We start from the raw sequence: 14,442 nt of genomic DNA, 5'->3' as shown, positions 1-14,442 counted from the left end.
TGATGCTTGTGCAGAGGTCTTCCAGAGATCAGCAGGCTCAACTCCCCTTTGTTTCGCTAATTCCTGGCTCTTTAAGGCAGGGGCTCTGCAGAGGCCAGGCCCAGAAGTCTGTTTACCAACTTTATCTGTGGAAAAGACACTGTGTATCTGCATCTGTATCTCCTTGCTTACAGCCTGCAGGTCAAGTCTCAGTGCTCTGCAGGAGACTTCATCTCTGCAGGAGGGATCCCTGCTGCTGGCCTCAAGCCCCCTGTGCCCAGCTTCAAGGCTGCTATTCCACAGGGACTGGGTGGACCAAGGGGGTGAGCCTGCAGTGGAAGGGTCCTGGGGAGTGAGAGCGATTGGGCAGCAGAGCTACCTCAGTCTCTCCAGTTATGGAGGATGGCTGCCATCTAAAGGTCTCCAACAAGTGCAGAGTAGACACCGAATCCTTTTGTCTGTGCAGCTGCCTTGCAAACCAGAGACTAAGTAACGTTTTTACCCAAGAAAAGACTGCTACTCTTAGAACTGGGGCAGCTTGCCTAAAACCACATCCCTGTGAGTGGCAATGCCAGGAGGTTCATTTGTCTCCAAATCTCTTGGAGCCTCTCTGACATCAAGCCACACCCCAAAACTATCTGAGACATTTCAAATGAGACTGAACTTAGAACTATACTCAGAGCAATGCCTGACTTAGTGAGGTAGGCTGGGTGGAAATTGCTGGTCAGAACCCTAACCCTTGGTCTTCCTTCAGTAACCTGGAGGAGTGCTGGGCTCTCTGCTCTGACCCCGGAGCAATGCAGAATGTAGAATGAACGCATTCCTACCCATCTCTGCTGGAGTCCAGAAGTGCTGTCTACCCTGCAGCCTGCATCCCCTGGCCTGGCATGAGTCCCTGATGCACCTGAGCATGTATTTTAAGCCATTCAGCCCAGGCAAGGCCTCTGCTGGAGGAAGAGGGTTTGCTTCCCAGCCTGTGTGCATCACGGGCACGGGATGCGTTAGAGGACCTGAGAGCATGTGTACACACGATTCTCCAAGCTCCGCTTTTGTCTCCTAGTTACTGCTGCCTGCTTCTTTTCCCCTGGAACGCTTGGCTGAACCAGCGATGAGTAACGACGAGGGGAGGGTGTGTGTGTGTGTGTGTGTGTGTGTGTGGACAGAGGAGGGTAGGGTTTGTTTACTCCCCGTGTTGAAAGCCAGTGAAAGGTCTTCCGAAGTAGCCAGTGTTCAATTCATGACTCAGCTGCAACAAAGCTCTAAGCCTTGGACACAGTGCTGGATGCTGACTTCCTTTTTTTCTACAGCGGGGACCAGAGCTTCCCTGCCCCCTGGGTGTCTGCAGGCATAGAGGGATGGAATCCACAAGTGAAGGAACTCAGAGGCTTTAGTACACTGTAGACTTGACTCCTGAGTTTTCTGTCTGTGAAAATCTTTGTCCCAGAGACACAGTTGCTAGAGTTTGCTGCAAATTTCTAATTATCTGTGTCTTACTTCCACTTCTCCTATATATCTTAATTGGGATAAAAGGAAATCATAATGTCATATGTGTGCGCAAATCTATACTTATTAAATACATAAAAATATTGAGTAACCCAGTGCCACATAAGACAGTGGTTGGTAGATGTTTGTATTTTTCACAGCAGTCACAGGTAGTGTAGACAATGCTGGTGTCATCTCCTGCAGGCTAGACTGTGCTTGTTGCAAGGGTGACTGTTACAAAGCGCCACAGTGGGGTGGCTACAAAGAGTGAATGTGTTGTTGCACACTTCTGGAGGCTGGCAGTCCCAAATCAAAGTGCTGGCAGGGCTGGTTCCTTGTGAGGGCTGAGGGGAGGAACCCATTCCACGCCTTTCTCCTCTCTTCTGGTGTTTTCCCGGGAACCTTTGGTGTTTTTGAACCCTCGAAGCATCACTCCAATGTCTGTCTTCATCTCCACCTGGACTTCTCCCTGTGTGTGTCTGTCTCTGTGTCCAACGACCCCTTCTGTATGGACATCAGTCATGTGGGATTATTGCCCACCCCCCAAAATCTCATTTTAACTCCACTTACAAAGACTCTGTTTCCAAATAAGGTCACAGTCATATACACTGGGTGTTAGGACTTTGTATTGATCAGCTTTCCTCACTGTAAGTAAAAGGCAGCCACAGATGACTCAGGCAGGAAGGAGGAGAATTTTGGCTGAGAGTCTTCATTATGTAGTCCAAGGTCGGTGGACCCCAGGGGTATGGTGGGTGGTGAGGCTGGAGAGTGGCAATGCAGAGCCTGTGACAAAGCAGAACAATGGTGAGGCAGGAAGCAGGGCGTGGGGCTGAATCAGACTGGGCTTTTGTAAGCAAACTGCTCAGGAGAACTTCTTGGGGAGCGCACTTAGGAGGCCTGCTTCTGAAAACCGCGGTGGGGCGAAGCTTGCACCCTCTCTGAGCCACCAGCCTATGACTTGGAAGATTAAATGTCTGCTGAACTTGGGGGCCAAACCTTCAAACCAGACATCAGCATCTTTCAGGTGGACACAGTTCAACCCGTCACATTCAAATCGTTTAACCCGGTTCCTGTACAGATGCCTTATACCCCAGGCTGTTTCAGAATCAGTTACTGCTTTCTGTTGTTTGTTTTTCTAGTACTATAGCATAGGACAGGCCTTGGGCGCAGTGGTTAAAATGCTACTTAGGATTCCTGCATCCCATGTCAGAAGGCTTCAGATCCAGTCCCGCTTGCTTCCAATCCGGCTTCCTGTTGATGGGCATCCGGGGAGGCACTGGGTGATGGCTCAGGTCCTTGTGTTCCTGACACTCTTGTGGGAGACCTGCATTGAATTCCTGGCTCCTGGCCTGAGGGCATTTGGAGCGTGAGTCAGTCATGGAAGATGTGTCTCTATATTTCTCTGCCTTTATTCTTCTTCATTTAAAGACTTATTTATTTATTTAGAAGACTGAATGACAGAGGGACAGAGAGAAGGAAGTCTTCCATCCACTGGTTTTCTCCCCAGATACCTGCAATTGCTGAGGCTGGAGCCAGGCTAAAGCCAGGAACACGAACTCAATCCCAGTCTCCCACATGGGTAGCAGGAATCCAAGTACTGGGGCCGTCACCCACTGCCTTTTAGGTGCAGTAGCAGACTCTCAGAAGGATGTGTGCAGTAGCTAGGACTTGAGCCAGCATTTCATTATGGGATGTGGATATCTCAAGTCCCAGCTGAACCACTGCACCACAATGCCCACCTCTTTCTGCCTTTCAGATAAGTAAACAGTAAACAAGAACTGCCAGGAACACAGGTACCTAAGAAATAAAAATTAAAGAACGATAGAGTTGTTTTGCCTGATATGGATGGAGGACGAGCCAACCATCCGGTAATCCTGAAACATTTGCTCATGTCTTGCTAGGTCCATTTCAGCAAAATGTTGGTATGAGCGATGGCACAAGGTGGAGCCATATGATTGCCACCATCAACAAGGTGCCACCCAGGGATACCTCCAGAGCCTGGCCACACCCAGTGCCAGTTGCAGAGCAACAGCTGGTGTCAGGAACTGGACTTCCAGTCTCAGAACGGGGACTGGCAAGAGAGAAGCAAGGGAATTTTGAGGTTGAGTGTTGGTCAGACAGCCGGCACCGAGGATAGCTAGCAATGGAGAAAACACAGGCCCCGTCTGGGAGATCACAGAGAAACTCATGTTTGAGCTGCAGTACCAATTAGTATTCAGAGCCAGACCTAGTGCAGAGGGAGGAAGGAAGGCAGGGAGGGAGGGATGGACGGACAGAGGGAGACAGAGGGAGGAAAGGGAGAGAAAGAGAAGGAGGCGTCCTTAAAACACCTTGGAGATGCTTGCTCACGGAACAAATATTCTGCTTCATCTCACAGAGGAAGAAACAGTGGCTCGGCAGTTTCCTGAGTTCCTCCAGTTCCCAGGAGCTGAACCAGGCATTCTAGCTGGCCCTTGACTGAGAGGGAAGCAGGCCTGTGTGTTCCGTATGTGTTGCTGTGCTCCCTAAGCCCGGACAGTGCTGTGGAAGTTTGAGACAACTTCTGAAGCACCTGCGGACAAATCTGCCTCAGCGAGGCAGCCAAGGGAAGGCGGGGGCATGAGACCCAGAGCTGGAGGCAGACGCAGCCCAGGTGGTCAAGGGGCGCCGGCCTTCCTGCCTGCCCCTTCATGAGTTTTGATTGGACTACTAAGGGTAACTCAGACCAATTAAGCGTCTAGGAGCCTATCCAAGCCACTTAACTCAGACGTGCTGAGGTGCCAACAGGCACGAGGCTTGTCTGTCCTTTACCACTGGGTTGGCACAGCCGGGTCTCCAGCAGGAGCCGAAAGTTTTATGGTGCACCATAACAAGCTGACTTTCAAGTCAGGGGTGAGATTTTCTCCTTGCAGTCAGGACAGCCATCACCGAGGCCTGCCCTGGCCCCGCACGTTGGGAGGCTGAGGTTAGGTCGTGCAAGCACAAGCGTTTTCTCACTCAGTGGAGGAAGCGCCTTTGTCTTGGGTAAATTTACGCACATGGACACGTTTAGCCTTTCTGTAGGAAATGTGAATATTTGCTGCTGGCTTGGCCTTTCCCTGTTGCAACTGTTGTTGCTACTGTAGTTTTTTTTTTTTTTTTTTTTGGACAGGCAGAGTGGACAGTGAGAGAGAGAGACAGAGAGACAGAGAGAAAGGTCTTCCTTTGCCGTTGTTTCACCCTACAATGGCCGCTGCTGGTGCATCACGCTGATCCGAAGCCAGGAGCCAGGTGCTTCTCCTGGTCTCCCATGGGGTGCAGGGCCCAAGGACTTGGGCCATCCTCCACTGCACTCCCTGGTCACAGCAGAGAGCTGGCCTGGAAGAGAGGCAATCGGACAGAATCCGTCGCCCCAGCCGGGACTAGAACCCTGTGTGCCGGTGCCGCAAGGCGGAGGATTAGCCTAGTGAGCTGCGCTGTTTTAAACTGATCATAATTTGGCTACAACTCACAATGCACTGAAAAAATAAATCCATGTGAATTACAGCTTCGGCTCAGCACATACACTTCTGGAGATGAAAATGCTTTAGAGAAAAACCGAAACTTGGCAGTGTTCACTTTTTTTTTTAAAAAAGATTTGTTTATTTACTTGAAGGCCAGAATTGCACACAGAGACAAGGTGAGGGAGAGGGAGGGGAAGTGGGAGGGAGGGAGAGGGAGGAGAGGGAGGAGAGAGAGGGAGAGGGAGAGGGAAGAAGGAGAGGGAGAGGGAGAGGGAAGAGGGGAGAGGGAGAGGGAGAGGGAAGAGGGAGAGGGAGAGGGAGAGGGAGGAGAGAGAGGGAGAGGGAAGAGGGGAGAGGGAGGAGAGAGAGGGAGAGGGAAGAGGGAGAGGGAGAGGGAGAGGGAGGAGAGAGAGGGAGAGGGAAGAGGAAGAGGGAGAGGGAGGAGGGAGTAAGGAGGCGGGAGGAGGGAAGAGGGAGAGGGAAAGGGAGAGGGAGAGGGAGAGGAGGAGGGAGGAGGGAGGAGGGAGAGGAGGAGGGAGAGGAGGAGGGAGAGGAGGAGGGAGAGAGAGGGGGCCTTCTATCTGCTGCTTCATTCTGCGGTTGGCCACAGCAGCCGGAGCTGCGCCGATCTGAAGCAGGAGCCAGGAGCTTCTTCCTGGTCTCCCATGTGGGTGCAGAAGCCCAAGAACTTGGGCCATTTTCCACTGCTTTTCGAGGCCATAGCAGAGAGCTGATCGAAAGTGGAGCAGCCAGGACTTGAACTGGCGCCCACATGGGATACCGGCACTGCAGGCGGTGGCTTTACTCACTATGCCCCAGCACCAGCCCAAGTGTTCACTTTTTGAGTACATGCATGGGAAGAAAATAATTTCCTTGCTTTCCCCACTATGCACAAGAGTGAGAACCCTCTCATTCTTCCCAAGGCTGCTATTTTGCAGAAAGACTTAGAGCAGAGAACAGCAATGAGAAGAATGCAGGCTTGTGATGATGAAGGAACGGGTTCTGGTTCTGGGACCGTGTGCTCCTTCCCTCCACCATTCACACCATCTTTCCCCACAGCATTCATGCTCATGACCCACTGTGCAGCAGTGAGGAGAGTAACATCACGGATAGCCCAGATCCCAGGTAAAACCTGCAACAGCTCAGGTTTGTATGTGGGCTCTGTGCTTCATAGGAGTTTCTTACAAAACCCTCCTGACACAGATTTAGGCTTCCTAGGCCACGGCCATGCGCTGCAGGCGCTGAGCTGAGCTGAGCACAGCAGCGCGCATTCCCACATCTGTGCTGAGGGAGGTATGCAGTGTACTTGGCAGCACAGTGCATGAGGCTCCAGGCAAACAGAGTGAAGACAGAGGGCAATGGCTATGTGCAACTGTGCCACTCAGCTAAACCACTCAACTCCTTTTAAAAAATTATGTATTTATGACTTGAAAGACAGAATTACAGAGAGGCATGGGGGGGGGGAGAGAGAGAGAGTGTCTTCTACCTGCTGGTTCACTCCCCAAATGTCCACAAACACTTGAGCTGGGCCAAGTTTAAAAGCCAGGAGACAGGAGCTTCTTCCTGGTCTCCCACGCAGGTGCAGGGGCCCAAGCACTTGGGCCATCTTCTACTGCTTTCCCAGGCCACAGCAGAGAGCTGGATCGGAAGTGGAGCAGCCAGGAAATGAACCGGCATCCATCTGGGATGCTGGCACTGCAGGCAGCAGATTTACTTGCTAAGCCACAACCAGGCTCCTGTATTTTCATTTTAAAAACATTCATTCGTTAAATGTGAACGTCCAAAATAGCTCATAAGTTTGGCATTTCTTTTTCCCAAAATGAGAATTTACAGAATTGAAGGATAACACCGTGAATATACGCTTCACCAAATCACCATGGTTAACATTTATATTCATCAAATAAAAGTTAAAAAAAATCTACTCAACATGGATTAAAGACCTAAATCTATGACCCGACACCATCAAATTATTAGAGAACATTGGAGAAAACCTGCAAAATATTGGCACTGGGAAAGACTTCTTGGATAAGACACCAGAGGCACAGGCAGCCAAAGCCAAAATTAACATTTGGGATTGCATCAAATGGAGAAGTTTCTGTACTGCAAAAGGTACAGTCAGGAAAGTGAAGAGGCAATCGACAGAATAGGAAAAAATATTTGCAAACTATACAACAGATAAAGGATTAATAACGAGAATCTACAAAGAGATCAAGAAACTCCACAACAACAAAACAAACAACCCACTTAAGAGATGGGCCAAGGACCTCAATAGACATTTTTCAAAAGAGGAAATCCAAATGGCCAACAGACACATGAAAAAATGCTCAGGATCACTAGCAATCAGGGAAATGCAAATCAAAACCACAATGAGGTTTCATCTCACCCCAGTTAGAATGGCTCACATGCAGAAATCTACCAACAACAGATGCTGGCGAGGATGTGGGAAAAAAGGGTTAAGCCACTATGGAAGTCAGTCTGGAGATTCCTCAGAAACCTGAATATAACCCTACCATACAACCCAGCCATCCCACTCCTTGGAATTTACCCAAAGGAAATTAAATTGGCAAACAAAAAAGCTGTCAAGCTGTCTGCACCTTAATATTTATTGCAGCTCAATTCACAATAGCTAAGACCTGGAATCAACCTAAATGCCCATCAACAGTAGACTGGATAAAGAAATTATGGGACATGTGCTCTATAGGATACTATACAGCAGTCAAAAACAATGAAATCTGGTCATTTGCAACAAAATGGAGGAATCTTGAAAACATCAAGCTGAGTGAATTAGTCAGTCCCAAAGGGACAAATATCATATGTTCTCCCTGATTGGTGACAACTAACCGAGCAACAAAAAGGAAACCTGTTGAAGTGAAATGGACGCTATGAGAAATGGTGACTTGATCAGGCCTTCCCCTGACTGTTGATGAACAACTTAATACTTTATCAACCTTTTAGTATTTTTTTTGTTCTACTTAATACTATTGGTTGAACTCTGTAATTAATGCACAACTTAACTGAAAAGTGATCCCTGTTAAATATAAGAGTGGGAATAAAAGAGGGAAGAGATGTATAATTTGGGACATGTTCAATCTCAAATTGACTTGCCCCAAATGGTAGAGTTAGAAATGTGCCAGGTGATTCCAACTCAATCCCATCAAGGTGGCATGTACCAATGCCATCTCACTAGTCCAAGGGATCAATTTCTGTTCACAATTGATCATAATGATAGGACTAAGAACCAAAGGGAGCACATAAACAAGAATAGTGTCTGCTAATACTAACTGATAGAATAAAAAAGGGAGAGAACCATCCAACATGGGAAGCGGGATGCACAGCAGACTCATAGAATGGCAGATGTCCTAAACAGCACTCTGGCCTCAGAATCAGCCCTTAAGGCATTCGGATCCAGCTTGAAAAGCCCAGGAGAGTACTTCAGGCATGGAAAGCCAAGGCACTATGGCAAAAACAAAATGACCTAAATGAAAGATCTCTGCAAGTGAGATCCCAGTGGAACGAACAGGTCATCAAAGAAGGAAGTACCTTTCTCTGAAGGGAGGAGAGAACTTCCACTTTGACTATGACCTTGTCTAAATAAGATTGATGTCGGTGAACTCAAAAGGCTTCCATAGCCTTGGCAACTCATGACAAGAGCCTGGGGTGATTACTGATGCCATAAACAAGAGTGTCAATTTGTTAAGTCAACAACAGGAGTCACTGTGCACTTACTCCTCATGTAGGATCTCTGTCCTAAATTTGTTGTACATTGAGATTTAATGCTATAACTACTACTCAAACAGTATTTTACACTTTGTGTTTCTGTGTGGGTGCAAACTGTTGAAAGCTTTACTTAATATATGCTAAATTGATCTTCTATATACAAAGAGAATTGAAAATGATTCTTGATGTGAATGGGAGAGAGAGAGGGAGAGGGGAGTGTTTTGGGTGGAGGGAAGTTATGGGGGGGAAAAAGCTATTGTAATCCATAAGCTATACTTTGGAAATTTATATTCATTAAATAAAAGTAAAAAAAAAAAGAAAAAAAAAAAGAAAAAAAAATTTCACTACTGTTTGTCTTTCTCCATTCTCTCTCTCTCTCTCTCTCTCTCTCTCTCTCTCTCTCACACACACACACACACACACACATTCTTTTAAAAAAATTATTTTCATCTACTTTCATCCATGGTTCCCACCCCAAGTACCTCTAACAGCCAAAACAGGGCCAGGCTGAAGCTGGGAGCCAAGAACTCCACCTGGGTCTCCCACCTAAGTGGCAGGGACCCAAGCACAGGGGTCATCACTTGCGCCTCTTAGAATCCATTCACAGGGGGGCCGGCGCTGTGGCGCAGTGGGTTAATGCCCTGGCCTGAACTGCCGGCCTGCCATATGGGCGCCAGTTCAAGACCCGGCTGCTCCATTTCCTGTCCAGCTCTCTGCTATGGCCTGGGAAAGCAGTAGAAGATGGCCCAAGTGCTTGGGCCCCTGCACCTACGTGGGAGACCAGGAAGAGACTCCTGGCTCCTGGCTTCGGATTGGCACAGCTCCGGCCATTGCAGCTATCTGGGGAGTGAACCATCAGATGGAAGACCAATCTCTCTCTCTCTCTCTGCCTCTCCTCTTTCTGTGTAATTCTGACTTTCAAATAAATAAATAAATCTTAAAGAAAAAAAAGAATCCATTCACAGGAAGCTGAATCAGAAGCAGAGTCGCTGGGCTCTCCTGGGCTGGGGGCATCCCAAGTGGCACCTCAGCCAGTGTACCACAAGGCCCAGCACACTTATTATTCCCCTTGCTAAATCGTGAGATACTCTGATCTTCTGTTGGGCACTTTGTAGGGGATTACATCGATTTCTCAATGGTTTGGGTGTAGCTATTGTGAGTGGGATTTCTTTCTTGATTTTTCTTTTGCAAGAACACTGTGGTGATGAAATGCCGCCTTTTGTGTGTGTGTTGACTTTGTATCCTGTGACCTTACTGAATTGGTATCAGTTCCCATAGCCCTTGGTGGCATGTCGAGGGTATGTAGGACATCACACATACAAATGTGAATATTTTGCCTCCTCCTGTCCAATGCCAATGCCATTTGTTTCTTTCACTTCCTTAATTGCTCTTGCTAACACTTCAGCCCTAGATAGAATGAGAGTGGTGAAAATGGGCTTCCTTGTCTTATTCCGGATCTGAGAGGAATGCTTGCAGTGTTTTGCTTTCAATGTGATATTGACTGTGGGTTTGTCACACATAACCTTGATAATTTGAGATATGTTTTGAGATATCTGTTAAGGCACTTATACCTTATAAAGGTTGTGTTCAGATATTAAATTTTTTTCAGATTTTGAAATGTGGGTGTATGTTACACTAATAGAAACTCAATTTACTTTTAAGTTCTTTCAAAGCATTTACTGAAAAAATGCTGAGTTGTGAGAGGGAGGTGTGGAGAGTGTGTCCCACCACAACTTCCACTGAACACCATGTAGGATACACACATTTCCTGGATGACAGGTGTCATAAATCTGTTCCCTCAGAGGGCAACCGATGTATTCCTCACTCAGTCTACACTGTTCCTGAGGTTTAATTCAAGCTGCCAGGTTTATGAAGGTTTGCAGAATGCAATGGGATGAAAAAATGTTTCCATAGAAGATTTTTAAAAATTTAAAGGCAACTTATAAAGGGAAATGTTGGGGTTGAATTACGGAGCCCCAGAGATATATAAAGTCCTGGTCCCAACCTTCCACCTTGTGAAGGTCACTTTACTTAGAAGCAGGGTCTTTGCAGAGCAGTAAGTCAAATGCAGTCCTACTGGCTTAGTGCAGTTGCTGTATTGCAACAACAATGTCTTCCTAAGAGGGAAGTTCAGATGCAGGCTCACAAGGGAGAAGGCCATATGCACACAAAAGCAGAGGTTCCGGGAAGCGTTGACAAATGACCACCGCAGGCAACACCAGCAGCTGAGAGAGGCAGGAAGACCCCTCACGGGTCTCAGAGAGGGTACGGCCTTGCCAACAGCCTGCCTTTGCACTTGAGCCTCCGGAACTATGAGAGACATTTTTCCACTGCTTCAAGCCACCAGCTCGTGGTATTTTCTACAACAGCCCTAGGACTGAGTGTAGGATAGGATATTAACCACATGTATGGTGGGAAAGTAACAACCTGAGACATGCTTTAGCAGGAGGTGGTCCTACCCTGGACAGGAAACGTGGGAATTCTCAGAAGACAGGTTGCAACCGTGGCTGTCTTGGATGACAGTATCATGTCCTGTGAGAATTAATGTAATAGCTTCAAATGGCAGGGTCTTTGGGTTAAGCCTGCCTACGCAGCTCACACTGAGGCTGAGAGAATCCAGACCGCTGGAATCTACACTGTGATCATAGCACTCACCTGCTTAGAGCCCTCAGTGGGCCCCACTGGCTGCCCATAACAACCAGACTCCTCCAGTGGATTTCTGTACTCACCACTCCCTTCTCCCCACCTCACACTGCTGAATCCCCCTCATTCCCTGGGCCCCAAGGTTTCACAGAGTCCCAGCCAAGCCCTGGGGCTCTGTGTAGACGCTCTTCCTGCTCCTGGCCGCCCTGCAGTTCTGCAGCTGTCACAGATGCCTGGCAGAGCACCGTCGCACTGTTCCCTGCACTGGCTGCTTTACCATCTCTGCCCTCTCTGGCCTGGCTACTCAGTGTCCACTCACCAGAGGCATCACCATCACCAGTTCACCCAAGATGCAGAGGCCTGGGGTGGGCATTGTGGCCTAGCAGGGGAAAGTGATGCTTGGAAAACATATATCCTGTGGCAGAGCTCCTGGTTCCAGTCCCAGCTACTTTGCTTCCAATCCAGCTTCTAGTTCATGTGAATCCTAGGAGGCAGCAGGAGCTTGGGGCACCGCAACCTATGTGGCAAGCATGGATGAAGTTCCTGGCTGTTGTGGGTATTTGTGGAGTAAACTACATGATAGAAGTTCTCTTTCTCCCTCCCTCCCTCCCTCCCCCCTCTGATTTTTACGTAAAATATATAAACATTTGTTTAAAAAATGATGCGGAATCTCAGGTCCAACCAGAGCTCCAGGACCAGTCTGCACATCAAGAATGTACTCAAGTGATTTCTTGTTAAAGATTTATTTATTTATTTGAAAAGTACAGTGACACAGAAAGAGGAAGAGACGGAGAGAGAAAGACTTCTTTCCCTCTGATTCATTCCCCAAAAGGCCACAATGGCAAGGTTGGGCCAGGCCGAATCCAGGAGTCACAAACTCCATCCAGGTCTCCCATGTGGGTGGCAGGCCCCAAGTACGTGGGCCACTGTGGGGAGCAATCCGGACTGGACTGGGTTGCTGGAGTTAAGACTTATTCTATGCATCTGCTCTCCCACGGTGTGGCGCTGGGAGAGAAGTAAACAGCTTCTACACAGCTGCCTCCAGTTCAGCTAATGAACTGTAGGACTTGCTCCTGATTGGAGGAGAGCAGCGTACTTGGCGTGTGGGCAGCCGAGTTGGGATTGGCAGAGGAGGACTATAAAGGAGGAGAGAGACGGCATGCACCAGGAACATCTATGGGGAACATCTAAGGGGAGCATCTAGCTGAAGGAACACCTGTGCAGCCCCCGAGAAGAGCCGGCCGGCGGTGTGCCGCTCCCCTGCGGAAGTGGGGAATGTGGCCAGGGGGAACTGCCCTTCCACGGAGGTGGAAGGGATAGTAGCCAACCCGGGAAGAACCAGCAGCAAACCCGGGGAGGGCCGAGCAGACGAAAGAACAGCGCAGGGTCCTGTGTCGTTCCTCCACGAAGAGGGGGAGCGACATAATGGTGCCGTGACTCGGATATGAAGCCTAGGCAGGGTTTAGTGTCGTTCCCCCACGAAGACGGGGAGCGACAGGCCACCATTCAGGACATTCCCAGGTGCCTTAGTGGGGAGCTGGGCTGGAAGCAGAACAGCTGGGACAGGAACTGAGGACCCCTATGGGATGTGGGCGTTACAGCAGGGGGCTCACCTGCTGGGCACCAACAAGGACCTCTGAAGTGATCCTCAAGCACAGGACGTTAGTGAGGTCCCTGTCCTTCTATGGTGGGAAGGACCGTGGAGGCAGGGTGCACTGTCTTCCCATAGCCTAGCACAATGGCTACCTTAAAATAGATATTTAACAGAAGGCAGCATCAGATGAATTTCCTGTTACCAAACATGCGCTATAGAAATAAACCAAGTCCCTCTTTATTACAATTACCAAAATGAGGTCCGCAGCCTGAATATTTCACCACAGGCTTCCTCTAAACACCACCTCCTGTATCACAATAATGTTCAGCAGTCCAATTCCATTTTCTTCATAAATGCATGAATGACTATTACTAATCATGCTTGTTTCATGTAACTTTAATAACACTCTAAGCCACAGCACAGACATGGGCAGATCTGCACTGTCATTTCCTATTTGGCCCATCAGGAGGATCAGCTAGAGACAGTTTTAAAAGCGGTCATCGTCACCAGTCCCTCCCCCTTTGTTTCCCATACAGATTAGTAGGGGGTTCTACTGCTTCCTGAGAGTTATTTCCATTATTTTCTCACTTCAGTGGCCAAGATATCTTTATGACTGTATTTTTCAAGCCCAACATTAAATGATACACGACTTTTCTACAGGAAGACAATTAAGAAGAGCTTTGCACATTGGGCTCCTAATTCCCTAAAACGTACGTTAGATGTGAAAAAAGCAGTCGATGGAGCGAGCACTGCCAGTCCACAGTCACCCAGCTGGCTTGGCCCATCCTGCAGCCCACCTCTGGCCTCTTCTCTCCTTTCTCCCAGCAAGTGGAATTTGCCATCCCCCAAAAGCCACACAGTCACAACACCGTGTACCTCCCAATGCTGCGTCCATCTGGTGCTCCAACATCATCATCCTCAGCTGTTGATCCTCACAGGATACACACTGTCCCTGGGGTGGTGACTGCCTGGTCAGTGCTGTCGCTCCCTGTGGGCCTGGGCTCCCTGCCTGTGGGAATTCAGGGATAGGATTTGATCTACGCAAACCTCAGGTTCTGCACCTGCAAAGCGTCCGGGGCTGTTTTGAGGACAGAGTGAAAGAGAGCCACAGCCTGTGGCACAAGGCAGCCCCACAAGACCGCCGGCTGCGCAGCCTGGCACCGCCTCTGCTCCCTAGGCCAATGCCTGGCCTGGAGCCACAGGTCCGCAGCTTCACCCGACTTCGCCTTTCGAAAACCAGGGCCCTGCACCTGCCCAGCGCCGCACACTCACCCTCCCCGCGGGGACCCACGCTTCTCCGTCCTGGCGCAGGGCTCCGATCCGGAAGTCTCGGTTTAGAAGTGAGTCCTGTGTGGAGCTGGTTGTTTATCCACGGCCGCTGGCGTCTTCTCTGCGGTTCCTAATGCCCGCTTCTCTCCCGTCTCTGCCACTCGCTGCCTCGCCCTGAGTCGCTAAGGGCCAAAGGCCGAGGAGGACGCGGCGCCAGGCCTCTCGCTGCCCCTACCTGTCCCTGGAAAGCCCTGGTCCCCGCGACGCGGGCAGTGGGTCCCAGGTCCGGGTCTGCCT

General features: G+C 49.2%; 1 protein-coding gene and 1 long non-coding RNA gene across 5 annotated transcripts in view; one reads left to right on the top strand and one right to left on the bottom strand.

Moving 5' to 3' along the window:
* The window catches only part of LOC103349392 (uncharacterized), a 41,250-nt gene that overhangs the window by 13,868 nt on the left and 12,940 nt on the right, over positions 1 to 14,442 (top strand). The window lies entirely within an intron of this gene.
* Positions 1,529 to 14,287, bottom strand: LOC108177148 (uncharacterized). Of its 4 annotated transcripts, none has more exons than XR_016213925.1 (4): positions 14,149 to 14,286; positions 13,753 to 13,885; positions 12,896 to 13,028; positions 1,529 to 2,244 (listed from the first exon to the last, which is right to left on the bottom strand). It is a non-coding gene; the product is annotated as an uncharacterized LOC108177148 (long non-coding RNA). The 4 variants fall into 4 exon arrangements; XR_016213926.1 differs by lacking the exon at positions 1,529 to 2,244 and adding an exon at positions 4,056 to 12,418; XR_016213924.1 differs by lacking the exon at positions 12,896 to 13,028.

This window comes from Oryctolagus cuniculus, chromosome 10 (genome assembly GCF_051225735.1).
Source record: "Oryctolagus cuniculus isolate XC-2025 breed Fujian yellow rabbit chromosome 10, ASM5122573v1, whole genome shotgun sequence".
NCBI lineage: Eukaryota > Metazoa > Chordata > Mammalia > Lagomorpha > Leporidae > Oryctolagus > Oryctolagus cuniculus.
This window is presented reverse-complemented; position numbering and strand designations above follow the sequence as displayed.